This window comes from Olea europaea, unplaced genomic scaffold, assembly GCF_002742605.1.
Source record: "Olea europaea var. sylvestris unplaced genomic scaffold, O_europaea_v1 scaffold1415, whole genome shotgun sequence".
Taxonomy (NCBI): domain Eukaryota; kingdom Viridiplantae; phylum Streptophyta; class Magnoliopsida; order Lamiales; family Oleaceae; genus Olea; species Olea europaea.
Genome location: NW_019231680.1, coordinates 45,479 through 60,405, shown reverse-complemented (window position 1 = coordinate 60,405; position 14,927 = coordinate 45,479). Strand labels below are relative to the sequence as shown.

Below are 14,927 nucleotides of genomic sequence, written 5' to 3'. Positions count from 1 at the left end.
AACCTCAGTTACATTGACACTATTCGAATATTTTTGTACTTTTATTTAATTTTTCTTTGTCAATTTCTTTTAGTGTTCCTACTATTTCTCTTTCAATCTATTTATGCGGAGTTTGAGATACGGTGAACCAATACCAGTTGATCTAAAAATCAAACGTATTTTTTCACCGTGATGGATGAATATTAGCAGCAATTCTATTTTTATTTAATTTGAAGGTCTCTGATTTTCTGTTTCCTCTTTTTTCCCTTCATTCTCTTTGATTTCTTCTTTCATAGAGGTCGATTTGAGAAGCTTAGCTTTGTTTGATCACCATTTTGAGGGATAAAATGAATTTTTGAATAGTATATTGAAGGAAAATGTGCAGTTAAAAAATAATGAAAAGTTTTGAATTTGCGTGTAATATTATTTTATTGAAGAATGTGTGGTTGAATGATGTCAAATCACTATTTACGAATGTATTTTTTTCTTTTGAAAGAATGAGACTCAAATAAGAGTTTAATAATTCAATTTAAAAATATATTTTAATGGTCACTGAACTTTACCCTATGCTACTACTTAGTCACTAACTTAAAAAAGTAACTCAATGGTCACTGAACTTTGTCAAGTGTTACTACTTTATAATCTAACTTTAAAATATATTTTAATGGTCACCGAACTTTGCACCGTGTTACCCATCCATCACTCAAGTTAACGTCGTTTGTTGGATTTAACGGATTTTCCATTTGAGCGATGAATGGGTAATACGGTGCAAAGTTCGGTTACCATTGAGATACATTTTAAAGTTCGGTTGTGAAGTATTAACACTTGACGAAATTTAGTGACCATTGAGTTACGTTTTTAAGTTCAATGACTAAGTAGTAACATAGGGCAAATTTCAGTGACCATTCATATAATTAACCCATTTCTCATACCTTCTTCACCTCTTCTCTTTGCCTCACATTCGTTTCTCCCTTTTCAAACTACAGAAGAACCTCAAAATCTACCGACAACCATAAAAAATTCCCCACAGATCTCGTTTATCTCAGCCCTTAATTTGTTCTTCCTCTTTCGAACTATACGAGAACTTCAAAATCAAAAGAAAACCCTAAAAAAATCACCACAGATCTCGTTTACATCTGAGAAATTGGAATCCTCAGAGGACCTCTTCCTCTTCTTTTGTATTGTTGTTGACGAAGTGCTGTGGAGGGAAGCTATTCTACTTTCTTCATCGCCGTTTGATTGCAAGTTCACTACACAGACAATTAGCCACAGAAAAAGTTTAGGTTTTTCAATATTTTTTACGAATCTTGCTCGTTCCTTTATTTTGTACTTTCTACTTACTTGGGCATTTTTCTTGGTCAAGCGCTTCAACTCCTAAAAAGCTTATTCACACAAATTTGATATTCTCAAGAGTTGATATTCTTAAGAGATGATGTGGCCGAGTTTAAAAGAAAATCATCACTCATGATTCACACATGGGCCTCTCCACTGCATCACCAGTAAGTGGTTTTATTTTTCTTGAATATATATTTTGTATATTATTTTACTGGTGGTATGGATCCAATATTTGGTATTCTGATTGGACATGAGATATAGTTGAACCCAGTGATGTGAATTTTCTGGAGTACTATGAAATTTTGAGAGTAGAATGAGGTGTTAGGTTGGATTGTATTGGGGAGATGTGGAACATTATCCTTTGGTGTAATTGTGATATTGGTTTTGTACGATCTACTATGATACCACTATGATTGGAGGACTTGTAATAGTATTTGACTTATATAAACCATAATCTGTAATTGATTGAATGGGGGAAGCAATGTAACAATTCTTTAAAAGTAGATACATGTACTCGGGTTCTGGGGAGGATCATTGTTATGGCAACTCTGCTTTCTTGTATTATCATATGCCTTCCATATTATATTTTCAGGGATATCACTATTTCGTAGAGTTAGAGACCAATCCGTGCAACTGAAAAAGTTGTGGTATTAAATTCAATCAGTACAAATATTATCTTATTTGAAATTTCATTGAAGAGAAGAATCAAAAAGCATTTAGTTGGTTGAAGTTCACAACATGGTACATGATGAAAGAAATCTTTTGTTGGGATATATTTGGAGGTTTCATATGCTTGTCTTTTTAACTTATAAGTGGGAATTAACTCAATAAAAGTCTTCTGTGGTGAGGTTAAGCAGCAATGTTGTTAGATTGTCAAACTATACGTTGTTTTTTGCTCTTTTTTTTACCCCTTCTGCTGCACGGAATCCCATACTTATTCTCTTGATAGTTTATTAAGGGAAATATGATTCCTGCCTATTCTATTGAATCCCAAGCCAACTTGTTTGTAATTGTTCCATTTGTGTCGTCGATCCAATTGTGTCGTGGTATTGGTTTCTAAATGAATTTTATATCTTGTATTCACCACTGTTTTTGTGGGAATTGCTTGTAGATTGCTTGAAACCAAAATGTATCATTTGCTTATGCATTGTGTCATAAATGTGCCAGCCTGAAAGAAATACATTTATTGTGTTCAGAACTACTTTGAAATTTCCAGTTCGTCGTGTTTAACATTTGGTCAAGCTTTAATAAAACAATGCATATGTTGCAAAATGAATGTAAAAAAAGATTTTATTCTTTTCAAGAAACTCAATATTGAGCAATTTTTAAGTTTTTATTCGTCAGTATTTTATCAACGTATCGTTGTTTTGAAAGAGTATATAGCGTCTCAATCTTTGGACCCGCTGTAACCCATGGTTCAATGGTAATTTTCATGCATGTGTGCTTATTCTTATCGATATTTTATGCTGACTTATTCTGAAATTGTGTATTATTTCGACCAACTACCTTGTTTGTATTTGTGAGGTCCTGTCCTTAACGTGCTTGAATTATTCTGAAAATATGATGTAGGGTATTTTTTGAGTGATTTATTAAGTGAGAATATTTTCTATTTCAGGTGGAGACCATAAATTTTACACTGGAGGAATTTCTAGACAAGAATGAAATAATTCAAGAATGCAGATCTCTTTATGAACGTCTTATTAAATTGTAAGCTTCTGATTCTCTCATCATTCTAAAATTTTATAATAATTGCTTTTGATTCTTTTGTATTCCATTAGATATAGTTCTAGACTACTACCATATCGTCCCTTTTAATAAATTTCCCTAGCATAATTTGATCACGAGAACAATTTTTAGCTCATAGTTGCACTAAATATTTTTCAAGCTTTCAACAAAGAGCAAGTCTTGCGAAAAAATATACTGGACAAGAAATTCGAAAGTACAAGAAATTGATGATACAACAATGGGATTCAGGCTTCTGAGGTTGCACGGGTATAAGGTTTCTGCACGTAGAGTTTTTGACTTCTAAAAATCATGACGGCAAAGTAATGTAAATGACAAAAGTACAATTCACCAATGTTTGTTGGGATTGATCAATTCATTTGGATTAAAATGGCAGAAGTAATGTTATAATTTCAAGGAAATCTTATCTATAAGTATGCTTGCGTGTGCTATTTAGGGAAAGAATGTATCTCATTGTTGTTGTTTTGCAGGTGAAGTGTCTAGCATATGCAAAAATGTGTTCTTCAATTGTCTCTAAACTATCGTTGTTGGATATAATTCTGAAACATAGGATGACAATTATCTAGGAATCTTTCTCACGAGGCAATTATGTGAAGCGTCTTATTACATAATTAGTTTGAAATGCATTTAAAAAAAGTAATGATATTTATGAGTAAATAGGCAAAAATTGACAGGTTTACATCTTTTTGATATGGAATTATTTTATGAATTTCTTCGTCCTAATTGATATCTTGTAAATCATGGCATTTAATTAAAATTTTACGAGTTAATGAATCTTTTTAATGAAAATAATGTGAACTTACGATTTTCACCTTTGACATATAAAATATGTTAACCAATATGTTCCTCATTTCAAGGATTGGTGCTTGCAACCCTTCTTGTCATTACTCCTTGTGTGCATCAAAGCAGTGTCACTTATGGACTCTTGAATGGTGAATGAGTTTTTTTGTTGTTTTTTTGGGCCAAAAAGTTGCTTGGTGCAAGAACTTGGGTCTTGAAGAAGGCATGTAGGTATGGTTTTTGAAAGATAACATGACTATGTGGCAAATGATTTTTTAAGTAATGGTACTACTTCGTTGCCAAGCGGGTAATTTGTTTGAAGCTCTAAGGTAATGATGAATGTGTTATATGTTGTTTTCTTCTCATGGGATTAAACTTTTGACCAGCCATGCATCTCATTTGGAAATAAGGTGTGCGGGCCATGTAAATGTTTTCTAGGATGATGTGCAGTTTGGTTTGAGTACTCAGATAGAACTAGCAGTAAATCTGACATTTTATAAAATCTTTGTAAGTTGGAGAACAATTTAATGATGATGAGGGATGAGGAGTAAAATGGCCTCAAAAGAGAAGATATTGGCCGCTGATTATATTTGATTGGAGTTGGACTTTCCACTCCTTGAAATTCAGGTTTGTTGCAAATTTCTATGCTGATGAAGTTTTGATTGATGTTTTTTTATAACATTTCCCTTCTTTGTGATACATCCTTCATTAGATGCTTACAATCCTCGACTCCTCATTTTTCTTACTGTTCAAATGTTGACCTTAAGAGTTTTTCATGGGACAACATCATGTTGGTCTTTATTTTTGCTCAACAAACAACAGTGTGATCACAATTCCATGTCCATGAATTTCTTGATACTATTCTATCTCTACATAGTACAATACATCAAAGCATAGTGGAAATAGTGTTTTTTGCCTCGGGCTTTGAAAATGTCACAAAAGAGGTAGTAGCAAGAGGAGGCCAAGTTTTGATTTGAAGGCACTCCCCTTGAGGACAAACAGCATCGAAAAGCGCCTTCTTTTAAGAAGGTAGAGCAAGTTTTTATTCCTTTTTATGAAAGAAATTACTTTGTTGGGATATTAAACTTTATATGGATTTATGATGAGATTTGGTGTTTAATAATTTTGTTGAATACGCATTTTTAGTTGGTGTAAATTTGGAGTGGGGTCTCTCAATTTTGAATTTTGATATTGGTTTTTCATTTTGAATTAATGGAGAAGTAGAAAATACTACTAAAAAAGGAAGAATGGATGTACATTTAGTGGTGTTGGTAGGAGATACTCTTTGAACAACGAAATAGTTAATCAAAATGCTCTAAGTTAATATAGTGTATATTTAGCGAGCAGTACTTACATTAATTGAATTATTGCTCCTGAGAAACAATGATAATTATCTGAATGTGGATATGCATTTAAAAAAGGTATTAAATTAGACATTACCACATTATTGAAGTGAGAGAAAATGTGCCAGTAGGAGAAAAATAGTTTAAGATTGTTCAAGGTACACTTAAAAATGTACTATTGAGAAGTAATTTCGAGTTGACATAGGTCGAACAGGTACGATAGATCCTTGTCTAAAAAGGTCGGATATAGATCAGATGAAAAGTCAAAAAGAGTAGGATTAATTAATCAACATGAATTGTTGGTGTAAATGTTGTATTTACTATAGGTGGTTTGGTGAATTACAAGTTCTTAAAGATAAAAATAGCTTTAGCAGCAAGTTTAGAGCCAAAATAATCCTAAAAGATTGAAAGATATTGTTAGTTGTATAATTCATGAGAATCCAACACATTTAACACTATCAATATTTTCAAAATAACTTAATCCGTGCGTTGCACAGGTAAAGACTAATAATAATAAAAGAGACATTGGCACAAGTTTTATAAGCTCAATAAAACTTTTCTTGTTTATTCATTTTATTCAAAAACCTTTGCAACACCAACCAAAAAAAAGTATGAAAAAATAAAAAATCCAATAATTGATAATATATTTAACTTCTAACTAATCCCCAAATAAATAATTCAAATGATTGCCATGTTGGGTTTATTAATTTGTCATGTGAACCTATATATATAATTAATTGTGTATAAAGTTATTTTAAAGTTAAGTCCAAAATTAAAATATATAATAATTGAACTTAGGACATCTAAATAAATTTTATGCCGGATTATATGTATAAAGATCGGATCCATTAGAGTTGTGTTTTCTCGATGAGCCAAAATACATATGAAAATATAAATGTGGTTGTGGTCCCTAATTCATATGCAATTTGTCATTCCTTGTGGTTCCCATTAACACAAGAATAATTAAGATATAGCATGTTGAAGAGGAATATCTAAATTTGTAATCAAGATCAATAATCAAGAAGAAGGTATTGAAGCAATAAGATTATGGAATAAGAAGCCAAATTCAAAAAAAAAAAGAAAAAAAAGAAGGTAATATTCAAGATTAAAGATTAATAAACCAAACATGACAAAATTGCAGTTAATATTCAAGATTCAAGATCCAGTAATAAAGAATCACGACAACAAAAATTGTGATTTCGTGACGAGTTTTTGTGACATACAAAAAGTTGTTGCAATAAGTGATTTAACGTTATTGCAATTTAACGTGATACAATTTTAAAATTTGTCATGAAAATTGTGATGAAGAAAATAAGTACAAAAAAATATAAGATAACATAAAAAGTTGTTGCAAAATGCGAGAAATCGTGACAAATATTAAAGAATGTCTCTAAAAATATGAGGGAAGCAAGGCGTCAAAATATTTTTAGAGGGAAACTTATGGCGGCAAACTTTTATTTCTTGCAACAAAGTGCTTGTGATGCAATAGAGTCTATTTTTTGTGACAAGAAATATTTTTTGCTAAAAGTTCTATAGTTTGAGAAAAAAATCACTATAAGAAAAATTGTTTTTTTTTGCAACGGACGAAAAATATTGTCATATATTTTTGCACAACGTTTACCAGTATATTGGTGTGATTAATTATATTATATTATAATTAAATATTTAATAAATTGATATATCACCTTATTTTTGAAAAGTTTTGAAATGTGTTTATTATATATAGGATTTATGTATTGTTTTCAATATATTTTTTGAATGTTCAAAAAGAATTTAAAAATTGGCCCAGTTAATTTTCCTTACAATGGGCCGAGAAAAGGAATGAATATATATAAGTTATTTTTAAATACAATACATATTTTTCATTTTTATTTTCTAAAATTTATTTATTTATTTGGAAAAGGTGAATGAAATGTTTGATTGGGTTATTATTCTCTCTCCATAGATAGAATGATAGATACTTTAAATTTTATCTCAAAGTTGTTTTTCTCTAAATTGATGGGATACAAATAACAGTTGTGTTACATATATATCATAATTTACAAATTTATTTGCTAACAACTTACATGTATATTACAATTTTCATATTTATTAGCTAATAGATGATGTGACATGATTTGATTGAGTTAAAATATCACCAACTAAATAAAAAATGAAAGCCCCCATTTCTTAAAAGGTTAAACCAAGTCGTCCAGGTAGACCCCGCCCCTAATAGGGTAAAAAAACCTGCTTTGACGGGTTGGCGGGGCAGCCTCGCCCAAGAATGTCAGATTTTTACAAATGACACCCAAACTCTGTTGCACAGGACCAATAATATCATGCGACCCCAAATTAAGGGCTCTCAGAGAGCATGAAAGGAGATTACTCTAGTTACTAGGCAATTGTCCGTCAAGATTAGCTCTTGGGGCCCACAGTATCTAAAGATTAGGAAGCAACAAGAGCTCACGAGGGATGCCTCCATCAAAGGCATTAAATTCCTCTCTCGAAAAGTACTATTTGATAGCTAGTTAGTGGGCTGAATTATGTTTGCAGGCAGTGGCCTCAATTGGGTTATCTAGAATTATAATTGGGTTATCTAGAAAATAATTCATCAAGACTAGCGATCTTATTTTCGAGTTCATGCTAGATGATTCTACTCGGTTGGGACATGATACAGCTATCATTCCACCATTGCCATCTGCTGGTTCAAGCCCAACTTCTAAGTGAAATTTTTCTATTTAGAAATATCATCTAAGATCTTAATCTAGAAAAAGGCAGCTCACATTGATTTTCTACCAAGTATTTCCATTCATATGCAATGCCTTTTGAAGATTCCTTGGAGCTTTTAGAAGTGAAGACTACCGACCGCTGATTCTGCTTGACCATATCATTAATTGTGGGCCATTTTCCACAGTAAAAAAAAAAAAAATGGGGACAACAAACGGGGCAAGCCCGGGGCGGGGGGATGTCCCGTTCTGAATCTGCCCCACTGCCATATCTACTTCTTCTCTTCATTTTTATGACTTAGTTTTAAGAAATGATTAAATATACAACAATTTTTAATAATTATGCTACATTTTAATTGTATGAAATGTTCATAACCTTTACACATTATCATATTTTTCAAACTTTTTTCCTTGCATTCTTATTCTCAAATTAACATAAAGTGTTCCTAATCATTGCCTCTCTCCAAAATTCTCTTAAGGTACATTGTATTTTTAAATAAGCAAAACAAATAATAATGGAAAAATACAATTAAATATTTGATCCTCATTTTAAAATGTGTTACCAAAATTTTTTGATGAAAAGCAAGATTAAGGACAAGATTTTCTAATCAATAAAATGTTAAAAATAAGAATGTGATGAACAAAAAAATTAAGGATATAAGTGTAATAATGAATAAAGGTTAATGACCTTTAATAAAATTAACATGAGGTGTATATTTATAAAAAAAATTGGAGTGTGAATATAACTGCTCTTAAGAAATTTGTAGTAAATTTCATCCTTTCTCCTAATTTTGTAAGTCTCCATACAAATAAATTAATTAAATCCACTACAATTAATTATAAATTATAACTCTTATAATAAATTTCGATTCTTATTTGGAGCCATCAAAGGGACTAATTAAACTAAGGCTGGACAAAACTCCCAAATCGAACCAATCGAATCGAACGGTTTATCTTAAATTAAATACCCAAACGGGTATCTAAATCGAAAACCAACGGATTTGGTTCGATTCTCGATTTTAAATCAAGAACTACGAGAATCAAAAAATCAAATCTCCCTAATTTTTTAATTAATTTATTTAAATTAGCCAAATTATTTTATTTTTTAAAATAAATTTGCTAATTAGTTAAATTTAGTTCAAACCCAAAAATATAATTTTCCTACTTCTAATTTTCAGTTCAAAGCCAACTTAATCAAATTGAACTAAATTTTATCCAAATCTGTTACTCTCTCGTAATGTCATTTCTATCGTTCTGTAGAAATTGAATTGAAATTCAACAACGCTTCTCTTAATTATTTTGAGTTTGCTATTTTTCTCTTCTTGTGATTTTAACAATCAAATCTATGAACAACTCAGCAAAGTAAGATGCAAAAAGCACATAAGATTGGACTTTGTTAGTTTGTAAGAACTAAAATTGAATATATCATTAGTTGAATTAATGTAACTTTATAAATATTAGTTAATTTAATTATAATACAAAACTTGGGAATCGAACCGAACCGAACCAAATGGAACCAAATCTGAACGGTTCTATAATTAAATTTAGACATGACGGTTCCACTTAATAAATACTCTGAAAATTTCTACTCCGACTCAATTCTCTTTAGAATTGAATTGAATCGGACCATGTTCAGTCCTAAATGAAACACAATTAAACTAAACTTCAATAAATTAATCTTGACTCGATCAACACTAGATCAATTGAGAAAATTGAATTCATTTCTATTCCACTAAAAAAAATAGAGATTGCATTCTAAGCCCAATTGAAATTATTGAAGTTATATACAAATAACAATTATATACCATGACTTATCATTCTCATATGTTAACTTTATAGATCAGGTCGAATATTCAAAATAAGGTAAAATAACCAAAATGCCATTTTACAAATATATATAAATTCCTAAACCAAAACAAAAATCAAGCCTGCCCGACTCAACTTGAAAAGGCCCGAGCCGAAAGCTCGGGTCGAGTCTAATTTTTTTTTGCCGAGCTTTTGCTCGAGCTCGAAAAAAAGCTCAATCATTGCTCGCGAGCTGACTCGGCTCATTGACATCTCTAATTGTGCATATTAAATAGGTTACGAATTTCACATCATTCATTTATTTCTTTTTAATTTCCAAAGCACTAAGACTAATCGATGATCTAATCTCACTCATTGAAACCTCAAAGAACTTCAAGACAATAATTGAAGTCCATTATCGGCTCAAAATCAATGTCCTAAATGCAACATTCGAGTGAAATTAAATTCATGTGATTAATTAAATTTTGCTCAGTGAAGTCCAATACATTTCAAAATGTACACTTGGTCGTATACCAAATTAAAGATGAACTACAGCCCGTGTTTAAGCCACATTTTATTAAAAACTCATTTTTGATCACAATTTTCAATAAAATAATTATACATGTAAATCGAAAACGTTTTCTTAGGTTTTTTTTTAAAAAAAATACATTTTTCAACAGTGATTTGACATCATTTTTACCACACATCCTTTAATAAAATAATATTATACGCAAATCCAAAATTTTTCCTTATTTCTTAACCACACATTTCTCATCAATATACTATTCAAAAATGCATTTTCATTCTAATAATGTGGCTCAAACAAGGACTTATTTTTTAACCACACATTCTTTAAGAACACTATTTCAAAATACATTTTCCCCCAAAGCGTTCATCTTTATTTACTGATTTTTAACAATAAACTTAGATTGAATTACAAATCGAATGCTTTCATGTTTAACAACTTAAGCATATGATTTAATATCATATCGACCAATGAACAAGTTCTTCAAATTAAAATCAATAATTTGTCCAAAAATAAAATAATATTTTATTCCATAATGTCCCCGAGTACAAATAAATTCACTCGATTGGCAAAGCCCATCCAACAATGCTTAGGACTGTAGGGTTCAAATAAGTTGGAAGATATTTAAAAACAAGTTCAAATAAGTTGGAAGATATTTAGAAACAAACTGACTAATCATAGACATCCCTCTACACCACTTGACTAATCTCCACCAAACATCGGAGTCCAGTTATTTTTTTAGTCATTTAATCTAACTTTACCAGAGGTAGGTTAGTTACTTCTATCATTTAACCAAACTTTTTTGTCGATGAAATCAACATAATTTCTTATTTTCTCAAGTGGTATATTAGCGAAATTGAACGATTATCAGAGTAATCATAGACTTCCCTCTACGCCAGTGCTACTTGACTAATCTCGACCAGACATCGGCATCCAATTTTTTATTTTTTTTTGTTATTTAATCTAACTTTACCAGAGGTAGATTAGTTACTTGTACCATTTAATCAAAAAATTTATCAATGTAATCGACATAATTTCTTATTTTTTGAAGTGGTATATCAACAAAATTGAACGATTATCAGAGTAATCATAGACTTCCCTCTACGTCAGTGCTACTTGACTAATCTCCACCAGACATCGGCATCCAATTTTTTTTAGTCATTTAATCTAACTTTACCAGAGGTAGATTAGTTACTTGTATCATTTAATCATCATTTAATAAAGCTTTTTTGTCAATGTAATTGACATAATTTCTTATTTTCTCAAATGGTATATCAGTGAAATTGAACAATTATCAGAGTAATCATAGACTTCCCCTCTATGCCAGTGCTACTTGACTAATCTCCACCAGACAATAATTTAGCCGCTATTTGACCCTCGTTTTGGGAAAAGTAGTGAGATTTTGGGTTATGTGATTAAAAAATAAGAAAAGGTTTCGAGTTTACGTGTAAAATTTATTTTATGAGATAATGTGTGGTTGAAAATAAATTTTGAAAAATAAATTTTTGGAAAAATGGAGCCCAAACAGGGGTTTTGGAACCGTAACCAAGAACCAAAAATTGAAGACTAATCGAATCTAGGTTGATTCTTGGTTCTTGAATCAAAACTGTGGATACCCAACTCTAAAATTGAATTTTTTATTTTTTATAAATTTTTATTTTTTAAAATTTAATCAATCTAAACCACTGACCCCAATGAGTACAAGTTTGCAAGGTCCAACTAGTGCTAAGTCCAAATTAGTTCATTTGAATAGTTGAATAATATCACTTTCGTTCATAATCATTTTTGACTGCATATTACACGATGTCCGTCCGATAAACCTTTCTTGAGGTGCCGTACTCAGAGCCACAATTAAACTGACTACGTGTACAGATAACTCAAAGCAGTGGTTGCAATCGATTTGTTAAATTTTTCAATCTTTTCAAAGTCATTTATTCTTCGATGTCAATGCAAGGAAATTACCAGCTGCCAGCTTCCAGGCAGGAGTGAACATTCAACATTAACGGCCTCAAAATATCTGGAGTAAATTATCTAGAATGTGCTTAATCTAAGGGGGCGAGATACAGATGAGGATAGAGAGTGGCACCAGTGGGGCTTTTGTAACTCTAAACTAATTCAATGCCTGTATACAGAGGAGAGCAGTGTTTGTAGCCTTTGCAAATCCTTTCTCTTCTGTAACATGCATGAATGAGCTCAAATAACTCTTCCGAGTATGGTGAAAGTTGAAAGTACGTTATTTATTTGGGTAATTAGCACAAAACGTCCCTATCTTTCAAGTGTATTGTGGAAAACATCCCTACCTTTCATTTTTTTGGCACAAAACGTCCATACCTTCCACTTTCTTGGCGCTGAACATCATTTTCATAAATTTTTTACGATTTTACCCTTCATTCAAATAAAACAAAAAGAAAAGAAAGGAAAAAAAAAACTAATTGCAACCACGTTCCCAAATTTTCTAAAAATTGCAAATGGTAACTTGATAATTACCATATTAAATATATTGAAAAAAAATCAAAAAATTAAGAAGAAAATTTAAAAAATGGGTTGTCTTCTTCACCACACCCCACCATACAAAATCTCTCTGCACAGCAAATCCTCCAAATCCGAAAGGTTGAGATTATTAAAACAGATCCATTTTTGTTACCTAATCGTCGACCTTTTGGGATCCCTTAATCAAACCAACTCAAGTCTCATTGAGAAAGGCTGCTAAAACTATCTACTCTGGGCAGCTGATGTGCTTAACTTCACCTCACAGCGAGACAATCATAAAACCATCAAACGAAAAACTAGATTATGCCTGTAGTGACCAAACTTACACTGCTTTTTATAGATTTTTTTTTTTCATTTTTAGAGTTGATGTTATGCAATTCTACACTTTGTGCTTTTCATATTCGTCATCTACTCTCGACTCTGCAAATGCTGCCCTACATTCGCTATGAAATTGCTGCTAATAATCTGTTTTCCTGTTTCAGAATTAGCTACCTGGAAATTTTCAAAGTAGCGGAGCTAACTTGTGGTAAGCATCAAGAAGAATTGGTATCCTCACCGTCCCTTGAAAAAATAGTACATTACGACTTGTGGGCGCATGACTATGCCGCCAGTTTGCAGCCTTCGATCGGTTTAAGTCCTGCTCTTGTATAAACTGCTGTGCAGAGAGATTTTGTATGGTGGGGTAGGTGTGGTGAAGAAGACAACTCATTTTTTTAATTTTTTTTCTTAATTTTTTGATTTTTTTTAATTTATTTAATATGGTAATTATCAAGTTACCATTTGCAATTTTTAGAAAATTTGGGAATGTGGTTGCAATTAGTTTTTTATTTTTTTCCTTTCTTTTCTTTTGGTTTTTTTTGAATGGAGGGTAAAATAGTCAAAAATTGATGAAAAGGATGTTCAGCACCAAGAAAGTGGAAGGTATGGACGTTTTGTGTCAAAAAATGAAAGATAGGGATGTTTTCCACAATACACTTAAAAAGTAGGGACGTTTTATGTCAATTACCTTTATTTATTTTGACGGAACCTTTTATTTTCTTTTATCACAAGTTATAAAGTAAATTAAGATAATATATTTAGGAATATAAGTCTACTTATAGGTTTATCGTACAAGGGTCGTTGTCACGTGTATTGACATTATCTGTGAATATAAGTCTACTTATAGGTTTATAGTACAAGGGTCGTTGTCACGTGTATTGACATTATCTGTGATTTCTAAAGCAAAATATGTACTCTTTGGCCCATTCCCAAGACTTTTGTGTTATCTATATCTTGTCATGATTTTTAATTTAAACACATGAAACATGAAACTTGAAGTCTTGATCTCCAATCCATAGTAGGTAGGATAAAAAAATTTCACCGCTGACATAGCAAGAAAACTTTAGTTATGGTTCTTTAAAACGATCATAACATTTCAAAGAACCATAACTCAACTTCTCCTACCACATCAATTGTAGAAAGTTTTTATTATATCCATTAGAGATAGAACATCAATTCTATTAAAACTAATTTTCTAGGAACCTTGAATCTTCAAGTTGATATTCAGTGTTCGTTTTTCAATCTTTTTATCAATTTTTTCAAATATACTGTTTCTCCTCCTTTTTTTTTTTTTTTTTTTTGCACAAGCCTTGAACTATTGTAGAGAGTTTTTAATCTATTTAGATACTCTATCTTCTTCGTCAATTTGCCTATATTTATCCAAATGACATAGAATGGAAATATTTAAGATTATTATTATTATTATTATGGTAGTTTGGGTTTTAATTGGTTAAGCTGTTGATCACAATTCACTACTACGCACCATGTGTGTATATATATAAACTCTCACTACTTGAAGTAAGTTGAAATTTAACTTTTTAGTACGAACAACATAAATAATAGTATGCCACTTTAGAAATGTTCAAAATAAGGCACAATTTCATCGCACATGAGATGTAAAGAGTTAAGTTATGCAACGGATACAATTTTAATGTCTAGTTAATACTAGTTTAGTTTAAAATTTGAAAGAGATTATTTTTTGTCTCAATTAATATAGTTTTTTAGTTTTTCATTTTTTGACTCAATTAATAATTTTTGTCTTGATTTTAGTAAATGGGTAAGGGTCTGCGCAAATGCTTCATGAATCACATTTGCTGCTTTCATTCCATTTTCGGATTTCTATCATAAAGTGCGCGTGACTGGGGAATACAAATATAATTCATTTTATTTATTTATTTATTTTGGTAACTCAAGTGTTCGACC

At 31.1% G+C, this 14,927-nt stretch overlaps 1 long non-coding RNA gene across 4 annotated transcripts; it reads left to right on the top strand.

Moving 5' to 3' along the window:
• The first annotated feature begins 920 nt into the window (after nucleotides 1-920).
• Nucleotides 921-4,976, top strand: LOC111375779. 4 transcript variants are annotated; one of them, XR_002699365.1, is made up of 3 exons: nucleotides 921-1,478; nucleotides 2,930-3,021; nucleotides 3,200-4,976. It is a non-coding gene; the product is annotated as an uncharacterized LOC111375779 (long non-coding RNA). The 4 variants fall into 4 exon arrangements; XR_002699366.1 differs by having other exon boundaries at nucleotides 923-1,256; nucleotides 1,343-1,478; nucleotides 2,930-4,970; XR_002699364.1 differs by having other exon boundaries at nucleotides 924-1,262; nucleotides 1,343-1,478; nucleotides 2,930-4,970.
• Nucleotides 4,977-14,927: the final 9,951 nt, after the last annotated feature.